This window comes from Sorex fumeus, unplaced genomic scaffold (assembly GCF_029834395.1).
Source record: "Sorex fumeus unplaced genomic scaffold, SorFum_2.1 ptg000003l, whole genome shotgun sequence".
Taxonomy (NCBI): domain Eukaryota; kingdom Metazoa; phylum Chordata; class Mammalia; order Eulipotyphla; family Soricidae; genus Sorex; species Sorex fumeus.
The window spans coordinates 57,058,906-57,073,389 of NW_026606060.1; the positions used below are offsets into that span (position 1 = coordinate 57,058,906).

The following is a 14,484-nucleotide window of genomic DNA, read 5'->3' on the forward strand; positions in this document are numbered from 1 at the left end:
CTCCATGTCCCCCTTCCCCCTAACCCTTGGCCTTCCCTGGGGTGGGAATCTATGAACTCCTTAAACCTCTAAACAGCATTTTTCCCAAACTGGCAGGCTACAGTTGGAGCAGGTGTTTGTGTTTGTTCATTAAACGAAGACAGATTTCCAGGGGCCAGAAGGTAGTACAGTGATGTAAGACTCTTATCTCAAGCTGGCACCGGTTCAGTATCACATATGATCCAGGAGCCCCACCAGGAATTATCTGTGAGCAAAGCAAGGTGTTCACAGAAACAAAATAAAAATTCTCTGTGAGATCTGAACCATTTGGTGGTCTGAGAGAGAGTATAGCAGGTAAGACACTTCTTCTAGACTGAGTGTATTCAAGTTCTCTAAGGTAGAATAAGTATGTTAAAGTAACATTCTCTTCTCAGTTCAGTACAGACTTTCTATGCTCTTATTTTCATAATTCATTGCTCTTACCCCAGTCAAGATGATGCTCTACAATTTTCTTTCAAACTGTCCGTCTTTTGAATGAGAGAGAGAACTCAAGCAACTGAAAACTTGTTTTGTGTTCAGGAGGCCAGGATTGATCTCTGGCACCATGTGCTCCCCTGAAAACCGTGGGGGTATGGCTGCAAAACAAAACCAAATAAGCAGCAACATGACTCTCACCATATTTACATATTCAATATATATACACAGATACATATATATATATATATCACTTGATCACTTAATTTCCTGTTAATCGTCGATTTGCTCAAGTGGGCGCCAGTAACATCTCCATTTGTCCCTGTCGCGTGCTAGTGTAGCCCCATGGCGTCTGTTCATTCTAGGAACACGAAGAGCCAACCGATCATTCATGATTTTGATGAAGAAGTCTGACCATCTGGTAGGTGGGCGGCCACGCGGTCTTTTGACATCCCGTGGAATCTAATCGGTAACAGCTCTAGTCCAGCAGTCGTCTTCAAATCTCATTACATGACCAGCCTATCTGATTTTTGACACCTTGGCAAATGAGACAGTGTCCCTGATTCTTGATTGTCGACGGAGGTTGGAACTCTGGATTCTTTCTCTCATTTGAGTGAAATGTGATAATCCAAGCATAGGTCTTTCAATTCCTCTTTGGGAGACCCGAATAGCGTTCTCATCCTGTTTGCTTAGGGCCCAGGTCTCTGAGGCGTATGTTAATACAGGAAGAACAGTGGAATCAAAGAGATGTGCCTGGAGCCTGAGGTTCTTCGTCCTCTTAGCTATTTCCTCGGCACTCTTGAAGGCGTTCCAAGCCACTCTCTTCCTCCTGCGCAGCTTGGGTGCCAGGTCATTTGTCATGTTGACTTCTCGACCTAGGTACACATAGCTGTTGCATTCAGAGATTGTCTTTCCGTTGAGAGCGAATGGGGTGTCAGGAACAAGGCTGTTTCACATATACATTGTCTTCGTAAGATTCAGCTGTAGTCCGACCTTTCCACACTCATGGTGGAAGTTGGCCAGCATTTGTGCCACTTGGCTAATATTTGGTGTTATTAAAACAATGTCATCAGCAAAGCAGAGGTGGTGTACTTGTTGACCATCTATCTTCACTCCCATTCCTTCCCATTCCAGTCATCGCATGATGTTCTTGAGGGTGGCACTGAAGAGTTTCGGTGAAATGGTATCACCCTGCCGAACCCCTCCAGATATATATATATATATATATATATATATATATATATATCTTATAAAAGGTTTTAATGGCCCCTGCCCAAATAGAAGAATCTTCACACTCCTTCCTCTATGGATACTTTTTGTAGCATTTTCAGCGGTTTTTCATAATAAATAATACAAAATATATTATCTTGGTTCTGCTTTGGGACAGAGATTGGGGTTAGGTATGGAAACGTCCAAAATATGGTGGTGGTAATGTGTATTGGTGTATGGATATTAAATGTAATCAAATATTGTGAACTACCTTATAAAATTAAAAGAGTTTTTTAAAAAAACAAAAAAGTGAAGTTCATGCAAAATTCAATCAGCCTAATCAGTGTCTGAATAAATAGCAGTACTCCTACATAAAAAAAAATAACAATAATGATGATAACACATCAACCTTTTAACTAGATAATGACACCAGAGTCCAACATCCATGGAAAAGTCTCTCCAAGCCCTCCTGCAGAATCCCATGATTCAGCTGCACACACTCCCACAGAAGCCCAGGTACCTGCTAAACTTTTCATTTGAGTGTGCAGATTATTTGTGGTAGGGGTCTGAACAGAAACCTGTTCTGGGTGGGTAAAAGAGCTCTGGGTGCTGAAAATATTAGCTCAGGAGCCAATTTCATATAAACAGGCATTAGTCGTAAGTAGAGTTGATGGTATGTAGACTTCTGCTTAATGATCTGAAAAGAAGATCAAGAGAGGGAAGGAGATTCAGTTGGCTGGAGAAGAATGATATAGAGCTGAGCGTGACTTAGAGGTTGGATCACTCACTCACTAGCCCAGAATCAACAGTTCTTGTGATGGCTCACCCTGTCTGATTTGGCAGCTCACTGCTGTCTGGGTACTGGCTGCCCTGCTCATGTCTCAAGGAATCAATAAGGCCAATGCAGGCTGAGCTGCAACTAGGCCCAGGAGTACCTGCCTTTCCCCTGTCTCTCATGGAAACAAAAACTTACCCAGGTTCAATTTGAAAGAAAGTGTCATTGGAGACTGCAGAAGAGGAGTGTAGGAGAAGAAAGGGCATCTTTTTCTTTTTGGGTCACACCCAGCGATGCACAGGGCTTACTCCTGGCTCTGCACTCAGGAATTACCCCTGGCAGTGCTCAGGGGACCACATGGGTTGCTGGGAATTCAACCCGGGTCGGCTGTGTGCAAGGCAAAAGCCCTACCTGCTGTGCTATCACTCCACCTCCGAAAGGGCGTCTTTTAAAAGATAACCCAGGGTCCAATCATAAGGTCTGTGTGCAAGCTAATAAAACAGGGCTGGGCCATTCGTAGGTGGGGCCACTCTAGCCTAGGTTTTTTTTATACTGTCCTTGGGATACCATGCTCCTCTTAAGTGGCTGAGACAAGGGAAGAACAGTGGAGAGGCAGACCTTCAGGCTGCTAGAAAAAAAACTGGCTTCCTTAACTGTGATGTTCCACTTTGTAGGAGAAAGTGGGGATCACAGTTAAGAGAATCCAGCTTAAAAAAGAGAGAGAGAAAGAGAGAGAAGCCAGCTAGACCTTTCATCTGCCTTAAGAAATGCGAAGAGAAACTTGACAACTTCTGAAAGGTAGGTGGATGCCTGTTTTTTTCTGATAGGGCTTTATGAAAAGGAGTCTGAAAACAAAGAAAACAGGTAAGAAGAGACCCTGAGTCTGGAGGAGAGAGAGGGAGAGAGGGGAAGAGAGATATATAGAGAGAGAGGGATGAAGAGAGAAGGGAGAGGAAAAGGAGAGAGGGAGTGAGAGGAGAGGAAAAGGAGAGAGGGAGGGAGGAAGAGAGGGAGGGAGGAGGAGAGAAGAAGCTAGAGAAGAGAGAGGGAGAGAGAGAGAGGGAAGGAGAGAGAGAGAATTCGAATGATAATAGACTGTTTCATTTTCCTAAAAATGCCTTGCCTTGCATGTGACTGAGCTGCTCTACCCCTGTTTGATTTCTCCACCCCTCTTGGAGAGCCCAGCAAGCTACCAAGAGTATCTCTCCTGCATGGCAGGGCCTGACAAGCTACCGGTGATGTCAAAAACAGTAACAAGTCTCACAATGGAGATGTTACTGGTGCCCGCTGGAGCAAAAAGATGAACAGTGGGAGGACAGTGCAGTGTTATAGTGCTTGGGCAGTAGAAACTACTTCAGGGACTTAATTTGACCTCCAGACCCAGCCAATGAACATGCTGCTGCATTGTTGCCAGTTTTTCTCCCTGTTTATAAAGAATTTGCTGCAGCCTTCGGGAGTTATCCTTTTCTTCCCAGATACAGTCATTTTCCTTCAAGATTGTTGGAATTTCAGTCTCCAGATTTCATTTTAGCAAGTCTCTTTGTTTTCTTTAAAACACATGCCTGTACAGAGATTACAGCCTACTTAGATAAAGAACTTGACATTCAGTCTCTTCATTTAAGTTCCAGCTGGCAGAATATAGCTGCTGTCAACAAAGAGAACACAATGATGGTGGCGGATTCACCTGAAGAAATGCAGGAACATAGAGTCTGCCTGGAATATCATAACTGCTTGCCTTTCAGTGGAAAGGAACAATTTGGTAATGTAAAGTTGTGGCAAAGAGCAAAAGAGTGGGGTGGGGATGGAGGGTCACAGGGTGCTTTCCTGCTTCAAGAAAACTGCCTTTCAGAAGTTTTACCATAACAGAGGCAGAGCATTTGAGAGCATGGGAAAGAAACAGAAAAGGTGTATATTTATTCATCAATATTTGCAGTATTGCCTATGTGTCCTAAAGTAATTCTGGCGCAGGGGAAATAAACAGTAAATTCCATTGCAGTCTGACAAGGGAGGCAAGCTCTTTGCCTATATACTGTAAATCCTTCTTTCCCAGACAAAAGCAACTTGCATACTGGGAAGTCACAGTTAACCAGAAGGTCTTTTGTATCCTAGAGGGAAAGCAAATTTGAATACTGTATATTTCATAATATGTGAACTAATAAATTTGCATGTCAAAACTTGTTTGGGGGTCTAAATCTTTTCTAAGTTATTAATAGATAGTGGAAGGCAGAGGGTTGATATTTTGAAATTAAGAATGTTAGACTGAACCTAAGCATTAAAAAATAATTTAGCATTTAAAACTTTTTATGGTACCACCTACCAAATTGAGAACCTTACACATATAAGGCACACACTCTAATTTTGAGCTATATTCCCCTTACCTTTTTAGGGTTAGAGTGAATTGACTAACCCTAAAAAAGATGGGGGCTGGGAGAGATACTGGGATCTGTGGTAGTGGAAAATGGGCACTGGTGGAGGGATGGGTATTGGATCATTGTATAATTGAAACCCAAGCACAAAATTTTGTAAGCCTAAAAAAGATATAATCAGGCAAAGGAAACCCACAAAAAAAAGAAAGAAAGATGTAGAACAGAATAATGTGTGCTTGTTTTTAGTCTGAAAGGAAGGGTATCTTTTACTGAAATTCTAGCTGTTGAAAACCACCTTTCTTTCTTTCCTTTCTTTTCTTTCTTTCTTTCTTTCTTTCTTTCTTTCTTTCTTTCTTTCTTTCTTTTTCTCTCTACTCCCCCTGAACTTTACTTTTTCTTTGTGAAGATACACTATTGTATTCCCATAAAATAGGGTTTGTATTTAGTAACAAATTAATTAAAATGCTAATATTTGTCAACTAAGATAAGGCTTCACTAACTAAAGCTATTTGACCAATCAGGATGTCATACTTATTAAGCTAAACTGACTGGTAAGAATGTTTCACATGAGAAAAGCAAATTTTGAACTGCTTTTGGGTTATGAAACTAACATTTATATTAGGAAAACATCTGGTTAGTTTCTTTGTTCATTTGAGAGATCGTGACTGATGCCATATTCCCAACTAGAAATTCAATGGTTATGGTGTCAGAGTGCAATATAGGTGGCATATGACTTTGAAGAGGATTGGGAGAGGATAGTTCAGGTGGGAGAAGAGAAAAAAGAGAGGGATGGAGCATGATGCTGGGGAGAACATTAGATTCAGGGAAATAAAGGTAAAAAGAAAGGGAGGTTTGGGGAGACTGCTAAGAGTGGCAAATAGATTTTTGGTGAATTGAAGGGAAATTTACTTCTTACCCATGTCCCAGTCAAAAATTATGGAATACACTGAATTTTTAGGACATTTTTTTTGTTTTTTGTTTTGTTTTGTCTTATTAGTGAAACACCAAGAGGTACAGTTGTAGACTTACAAGTTGTTGTGCCTGGGTTTCATTTATACAATGATCGAGTACCCATCCCACCACCAGTGCCCATTCTCCACCCCCACCAATCCCAGTATCCCTCCCACCTCTCACCTCCCATCCCACCCTGCCTCTGTGGCAGGGCACTCCCTTTTGTTCTGTCTCTCCTTTTGGGTGCTGTGGTCTGCTGAAGAGACATTGGGTGGCAATCACATTCGAGGACATATTTTTTTTGATGCAGGACCAGAAAGAATGAGAGATAAGATTTTTGTCTAAAGACATCTCCTGAAATGTCGCTGAGAATGGTTTTAGACCATCAGTCCTACGTTTCTTCTCCCTTACTAAAACTTATGTCAAAACTCTGTGATCCTGGAAGATCCATGGGAAATGCAGTAGTTGAAGGAAAGTGAGCAGGAACTTTATTGATTTTAATTTCAGTACACTGACTTGGAATCACGAGGAGAAGAGCACATAAGGGGGTCCTATGTGTGTTATTCCAGCAGTAAACTGTTTTTTGCTGATTTTCAAAATGAGCTATTAAAGGCAGATATGCCCAGTATCAATGCTTTAATGTTTTTTGAAACATGGGGGTACCCCAGAGTTTAGGGGTCTACAGGGAACAGAGAAGCTGATTGTTGACCTTGGTCAGGCCAAAGTCCAATAAGAAACTAGCAGTTGTGACCATGAGTTAATTCTTCCTTTTGCTTGGTGCTGGGTGGCATTTTCTTTTTCCCCACCAGGATTTAAACTGTTGCCAGAATTTAGTGCTAAAAAAATAAAGGTGTTACCCCAAGAATAGTAAAGATAAAGACAAGGATATTTACTCCACAGCTTGGAGGCCTCACATGTTGGGGGAAAGGGCAGCTCAGATCGAGAAGGAAACATCAAGTAAAGGGTGTTTGGAAGACCCTCTCAGTTTGGGAGATGCATGCCGATTGTAGACTATATATGGAACATGATGGCCACTCGATGCCTCTATTGCAAACTACAACACCCAAAAGGAAAGAGAACAAAAAGGGATTCCGTGACACAGAGGCGGTGTGGGGTTGGGGGAGGGGGGGATGTGTTGGAGTGGTAGGAGGAATACCAGGATCATTGGTGGTGGAGAATGGGCACTGGTGGAGGGATGGGTACTCAACCATTATTTGAATGAAATGTAAGCATGAAAGTTTGTAAGTATATAACTGTACCTCACGGTGATTTACTAATAAAATTATATATGTATATATATATATATAAATAAACCTAAAATAAAAGAATAAAAGTGTTATGTTTCTATGCAGGTTTTTGAGTAAAGTTAAGCTTTAATTATCCTGTATAAATACTAAACAGCATTGTTTTTGATATCAAAATATGATACCATGCTAAGATTAGCACATGATAAATTTGTATTTACTGCACCAAACTGCAAAGCTGCCTTTGCAAGGTGGCTGTACCATCTTATATTTTCAACATCAGTGATTGAGATTTCAATTCTCCACTTGGTTGTGTTATTTTGTTTTAATATAAACTCTCAATAGGCAGAGAGAGGTAACTCAGATTTTTATTAGCATTTCTTTAATTCAGGCTATCTTGAATACATTTTTATGTGCTAATTTGTCATCTACACATCTTCTTCAATTTTATATTAAGAGATGCAAATTGGATGATTCAAAACCCACTTTCAACTTATGTATTACTCTTATTTTGAGTTTTCAGGATTTAATATAGCTAGATATAGGTTCTCACCACATCTTTACCAACAGTTTGATTCTTCTCCAGACCAGCAGCTCTAAACCATGTGAGGTGACATCTGCTTGTGTCATTTGATCAGAATCTTGCTGTTAATGAATGACAGGAGCATTTTCATGCACCTGTTGGCCATCTGCATGTCTTTGAGACTGTGGGGAGCTAATTCCCTGACCTGACACAGAGGAGGAATATGCCTCACTGCTGATCCTCACACCAGACCTTTCTACCTTTCTACCTTTTCTACCTTTCTACCTTTTGCTATTTCTTTCCATCTTCCTGACCTCCTTTGCCTATAGCTGTAAGATTTCTTATGGCTGGAGATTCTATTCTATTTCTTTTATTTCAGACCCTCTTTGACCCATGATAATAGCTATGGGTCATGACCTTTAGTGAAAGGGATTGGCAATAGGGAAATTGTGGTACAGCTGATTTAGGAAGTATATTTTTGTGATAAAATTGTTTTTCTCATAAAGCTTTCAGAAAAATGAGATTCTGATATTTTACTTTAAAGGTACACATAACCAAGAAAAATATAGAACAACTCGAAGTTGTGAAACTCTTCACAGACATGCTTTCTGCCTCATCAGTACTTTGGCCATAGTTATATCTGTGGTTATACTTTCTGTTACTTTGACAGGTAAGTTACTTGCTTTACAAACTATAATTTTCTCCATATATTGTTATGATCATACATAAATATCCCTTTGAGTTCTATTTTATGCCAGAAACTGTGCAAAGTGTGTGGGGCATATTGGCGAATGGAACATAAAAATTCCTTCTTCCAATATTCCAGAAGGAAGTATAGCTGTCATTATAAATTAAAGTACAGGGTAGGGAAACAAGCTGCAATGCACATAGGAGTGACACATACTCTTCAGTAGGAATCTCTCCCTTTCAGCAAACTTTTGAAGGAGATGAAGGTAGCGTACTGATGCTTGGGGAAAACTACTCAGGCACAGAAAACAATAGAGCAAAATTCCCAAAGAAGCAATATCCCTAGTGCTTTGAATAAGAGCAGGAGATTGCTGGGTTAGGACAAATTGAGACCAAGTAAGAATCATGGGATGGATCCAGCAGGCCTTGGTAGTGACATCAAGACTATGGGTTAAACTTTGATTAGAGCAGGGAAGGTCATGAAAGGAGAGTTGTAAAGAAGATTGTCATGGCTCCAAGACTTGTATTGGAAAATGATAATTTTTGCTACTGAGAAATAATTGTTAGAAGAGAAGGGGAGAATCAAGGAGAACTACTCGGGTGATCTTGTAGAAATCTAGGTGAGGGATGGTGATAACTTAGACCTGATGGGCGCAGTGTGGGGTGTGGTAGGGTAGTGGGTTCTGGATACTTTGAATGTTGGAGTCACAGTATTTTATAACAGATTGCCTATGAAGATTTGCAAAAAGAGACCCCTACGTAACTCTAAGAATTTTCTGCTGAACCATGGCAAGAAATGATAAGAGAAAGCTTTATCAAGGTTTATCAAGCTTACCCTTACAAGCTTATCCTGATAAGAGAAAGTTTTATCAAGGGGTTTTTATCTTTGGATCTGTTTCTTGCACAGAGAATGTTCAAAAGTACAATACCATATGCCTTGCAAAAAATTCTTTGTATGTGGAATTGGTCAGATATAAATGACTTTTTGGTATTAATAAATAATTATTTCATCTATTCTGATTTTGTTATTTCTAAACAGGTCTTTATCCAACCACTCATAATGTGACCCAGACATTTTTTTATTTCTTATTTTGGCTGGGGTGAGGAGCAAGGGAAGAGGAGATGCAAGCTGGGGATTCAAGTGAGGGTCTCATATAAACAAGGCATGTTCTGAGCCTATCTTAAAGAATTTGTTAAATCTAATAACAACTAACAATTTTTACTGAAGTTTAAATTGTTGCTAATTATATAGTTCCTAGAATTATAGTCCCTAGAATATTTGTAAATGTCAATTAAAAATGGTCTTGTGATACTGTTCTTTTTAAGTTTCTCTATTTAGAATCTGAATTCTCTTGATAACTACCACTGTTCATTTGAGATAACGCAAGCACAAAATGTCCATAATTTTATATTTCTACTTGAGTTTTATCACAGTGCAATATGTAAAATCTCCAATCCCAGGTCTACCAATGTGTTTTTATTATTCAGCATAATTTAAAGTATAAGTGATTCTGCCTAATAATTCAGCGGGGTATATTTTGTTTGGGGAGTGACACACCTGGTTATGGCGAGGGCTTACACCTGGCTCTTTGCACATGGGTATCTCTTGGTTGGGCTTGTAGACTTTATGAGCTCCCAGAGATCAAGTCCTGGTTGTGTATGTAAAGTCAGCACCCTACCCACTATACTATTGCTCCAGGGCTCTTGCTTCATTCTCTTTTAAAGAAACAGTGATACTGATCTCAACACACATGTGCTCTCTGCTCTCTAATCTAAGCTCTCTAGGGTTAAAGATTGAGAAAAATGTAAGAGATTATTTTTCTTTAAATGTGGGGAAATTAAAATCATCATTGGTGCTAAATTTATTTTGATACTATTATTTTTTCTTTCACTGGTCCTACAGAACAATGTTGTCTTATCATCTAAAGGAGAGCAAGAAATTCAGAAAGAATGTGAAATGAGAATAGTTGATTCTTCCTACACCTTACTCTGAAATATTATTTCAGAATATTTAAGAAGAGCCAACAATGTTTTATTCATTTTTTTAAAAGTACATATAAAATAAAAAGGTAAAAATGTAGAAAGCCCTGCATTGTATTTTTGTTAACAGAATAATATTTGGGTTGTTATTTTTGTCCAGAGAAAGCTTTTATAGCTCCTGAGTATGCACCATAGTAAAATTCAGGATATGAGAGATGTCAAGAGGAATAGGAGCTAATATTAAGGGAAATATAGAAGAAGAGAATCTATATGATATACTAGGAATATCATGTACTTACTCTTTGCAGAAATTAGCATTATCTATAAGAAGTACCATGGACTTGGTGCTTTATAAATTTATTATCCCTAAATCATTAATATCAATGTACACCTTGTAAAATGAGATGCATAGATACTCCCGACCAGGGGATAGTTGACTATTGTACTTAGGATAAAACTTTCTGATGAGTTAGAAAATTACAATTACCAGTCTATAATGTTAGCAGTAACCTTAGGATGATAAGTGAGAAAATAGATTAAAATAATAAGAAAATATATTTATTATGTTTTGTGGTGATTATCCAAATTTTAGTAAGAAAGGAAAGAGCAGTCTCGGCAGAAATACAAGTCTCAAAAATGCATGAGCATCCCGCATGCCCACCAATGTGGATTGGATTTGGAAACAAGTGCTTTTATTTTTCTGAAGAAGCAGGGAACTGGACATTCAGCCAGACTTTCTGTGACTTACTGGATGGAAGCTCATCTTGTGCAGATTGACACCTCAGATGAATTGGTAAATATTGTTCTGAGGCACCAGGCAGACAGTACAAGTGTGAAAATACATGCCTGTCATATTCAGGGCCCTGAGTTCAGCTGCCAGCACCACATGCCAAACACCCCAGGGTCCGCGTGTCACTCTGCTTGCCCTAGAACTGCTGGTGCACACTGGGCTGAGCTTTGCAGGAAGTGGCCCCGTCCAATTTCTCCCAATGCTCCATCGTATAATACAAATTTTTAAAAGCATATCATCTGTTGAATAGGGAGCTCCCCCACAGAGGGTGGGGGGCTGCACCGGGCTAAAGCTGAAAGATAACAAAGTCCTCAATTCAGTCTGGAGCACAGGGCACAGACAAGCTTCTGACATGTGTTGAATTCTCTGCCTAGAACCCAGTGAGACATGTCAGATACGTTCTCCCATGTAATCCTCAAGGTCGACCTAGAAGCTTAGATGAACCGTTCCCTGTGTAGAGAATTATTGTATTCACATAATTTTTCATTCAAATTATGGGAGTTACAGTGTTCACAATATACTAAAACAATAGGCACAAAGAGACTTTGCCACTAACATTGGGAGAAATGATTCTTTTAAACAAAGAGGTTTAGGAGCAGAGACAGAGAATAATGATTCAGGATGAGAAAAGGGTAGAGAATAACTTTTTCAATTATACCCTGCTGTCATCCCCAGTAGAAGACTGCAGGAAATACCGACTCAGGAGTGGTAAATGAGAAAGATGCATGTTTTCACTTTTTGTTCTTTATAATAGAAATTTCTGAAAAGATACAAAGGCCCTTACGACCACTGGATAGGCCTTAGCAGAGAATCGCCAAGTCACTCTTGGAAATGGACAAATAATACTGGAGGCAACACTGTGTATGTATTGAGACTTTTTTCCTTTTGCCATGATGACTTAGGGTGTTTATAAAACATAACTTTAATATAGAAAACCTATAGTACTGTAAAAGAAATAGAACTTCTTTCTATGCCTTTCCATTTACTAGCCAGTTCCTTGAAAACTCAATTCATTGTCATTTTAGATTAAATATTTAATATGATAATGCCATGTGTATGTTCTTATACTTTAATATCATGATTCAGATGTTTTTCTGATGAAATATTGGTTTAGAAGGCATAAAAAGCTGCTGGTATGCAGTGGAAAAGAGGTGGGGGAAGTATTCTAAAATCCTAGAAAATCACTGATAATTTGATCCCTATAAAACCTTCAAAAATCCATTTTCCAGTTGCTGCATCCATTCACAAAAGTAAGGAATAAAGGTTCATAGAGAACCTGTGGAAATCTCTCTGGGAGCTTTACCAGTAGAAACTGTAGCTCCCTGTGTTGTCGACAGTTCAATCAGGTCATTGGAGATGTATAAAATATAAAGGCCTGATCACTTTCATCAAAATAAAGCTCTTTAGCACATTGCTAATAACTATTTTTATCTTATACATTTATGAAGTAGTTAGTGAGAAGATTGAGAATGATTTTCACTGATACAACATGACAAAATACATAAAGTGACTAGATCAACAATATAACTAGATTTGTATTGGGTGAATCATATAGTTGGTGGTGTTCAAACATGTGTCTTGAAAATGTAAAGAAAAACTAAATATAAAAATGTTGTTTATTACTAATAAGTCACATAAGTGATATATTTTTTTTACTTCGATAGCACAGTGGGTAAGGCGTTTGCCATGCACGTGGCTGACCTGGTCAGCCCTGTTTCGATTCCTCCGCTCCTCTTGGAGAGCCCGGCCAGCTACCAAGAGTATCTCGCCCGCACGGCAAAGCCTGGCAAGCTACCCGTGAAGTATTCGATCTGCCAAACACAGTAACAACAAGTCTCACAATGGAGACGTTACTGGGCCTGCACGAGCAAATCAATGAACAACTGGAGGACAGTGCTACAGAGCTTCTTCTATTGAAAAAAGTTGACTAGAGGTATTACAGATGACATGGAGGAATGAATGCAAGATGTTTAGTGTAGGAATAATTGTTTGTTTTGTTTCAGGTTTCAGGTCAGAGGAACTGGGGAATGTGCCTACTTGAATGACAATGGCCTGAGCAGTGCCAGGATTTACTCAGACAAAAAATGGATTTGCAGCAAGCCCAATGTGTCCATCTGTCAAATTGCTTCAAACTCATGAGTAGAAAAGCTGCATTGTACTTGTTATCTACAGTTGCTGAATGTTTTTCTCAAAGTGTTGACCTAAAAATGTGTAATATCAGTTGACAGCAAAGATGAAAACTGAGTCAGAGAGAATCGCAGGGAGCCTTCCCTCACCAAAATGAAACAGATATTTGTGACAAGTTGATTCTAAATTAAATAGACCTTTAGGTACAAATTAATACTTATAACTTGAACCCAGAGAAAGAAGTCAACATCAAGAACTCCACTTCTAGATTATACATAAAACTTTCCCTGCATAGACTGTTATTTTCCTTACAAACACTGGACAGAAAATGACTATTTGAAAAACCAGACAAAATCTCTTTAACAGCTCATGAGAAAAACCTAAGTGATTTGGTAATTTAAATTATGTTCAGAGTTATTTTGCTGTCTATTACACATGTAGGGAGATACTTTTTAAAGTAATCTTCTATTTTTTTTCTTTTTGGGTCATGTCCAGCATTATTCAGGGGTTACTACTGGTTTTGCACTCAGGAATTACTCCTGGCAGTGCTCAGGGAACCATATGGGATGCTGGGAATTGAACCCAGGTCAACCATGTGCAAAGCAAACACTCTACCTGCTGTGCCATCGCTCCTGCCCCTAAAGTAATATTGTTAAGCAGTATTCTTATTCTCTGCATCTTAAATAATTCTACTTATTAACAAAGTAATTTTTACAGTTCAGCATTTTCATTTTGAGAAACATTCAGAGTATCAGCCCAATCTTGGGCTGAAAAGCCAGTTGGAGCAGTACAGCACATGCCTAGAATGCTTGAGGCCCTGAGTGTGATTTCCACCCGCTCCAACACCTACAGCTCAGCCCTAATGGTCCTCAGTACAGCTGACGATCCCATTGGCTCAGCCTCACATCAAATTATGAGACCCAAGTCAGGGCTGAGAGTAACTGGAAGTGTCTACCTCACATCCCAAGAACTTCTGGGAGCGGCCCATTATAATATAGCTTATTTATATATATTATATATTGTTATATATAATATATAATTAAATAATTAAAATATTAGGAAATAAAAAAATCTAGCAAGTTTTATTTAAACTCCCATTTTCATGACAGATTGACATGCTGAGAGTCTTTTAGGCAGTTGGTATCCAAGCAGACATATTTATATGCTTTGGGGTTGATAAATAATAATGCTTTGCATTATGTATTCTTCAGCTACACTGTACCGACGAGTTCCAAATAGGACGAAATAACAATGTACAATGTGTCCTGCCGCCTAAGCATGTACAAAAAATGAAAAATCAAAAAAAGAAATTTGTAAATTCTTTATAAATATCATTGTCACGGTCACGGTCACAGTTCTCCTGTTGTTCATTGATTTGT

At 39.1% G+C, this 14,484-nt stretch overlaps 1 long non-coding RNA gene and 1 pseudogene across 1 annotated transcript; both read left to right on the top strand.

Annotated features, from left to right (window-relative positions):
- The first annotated feature begins 3,087 nt into the window (after positions 1-3,087).
- LOC130026413 (uncharacterized) lies at positions 3,088-8,181 on the top strand. Its single transcript, XR_008792875.1, has 3 exons — positions 3,088-3,235; positions 4,060-4,196; positions 8,066-8,181. It is a non-coding gene; the product is annotated as an uncharacterized LOC130026413 (long non-coding RNA).
- Positions 8,182-10,851: 2,670 nt separating this feature from the next.
- On the top strand, positions 10,852-13,260 carry LOC130024154 (C-type lectin domain family 2 member D11-like; annotated as a pseudogene).
- Positions 13,261-14,484: the final 1,224 nt, after the last annotated feature.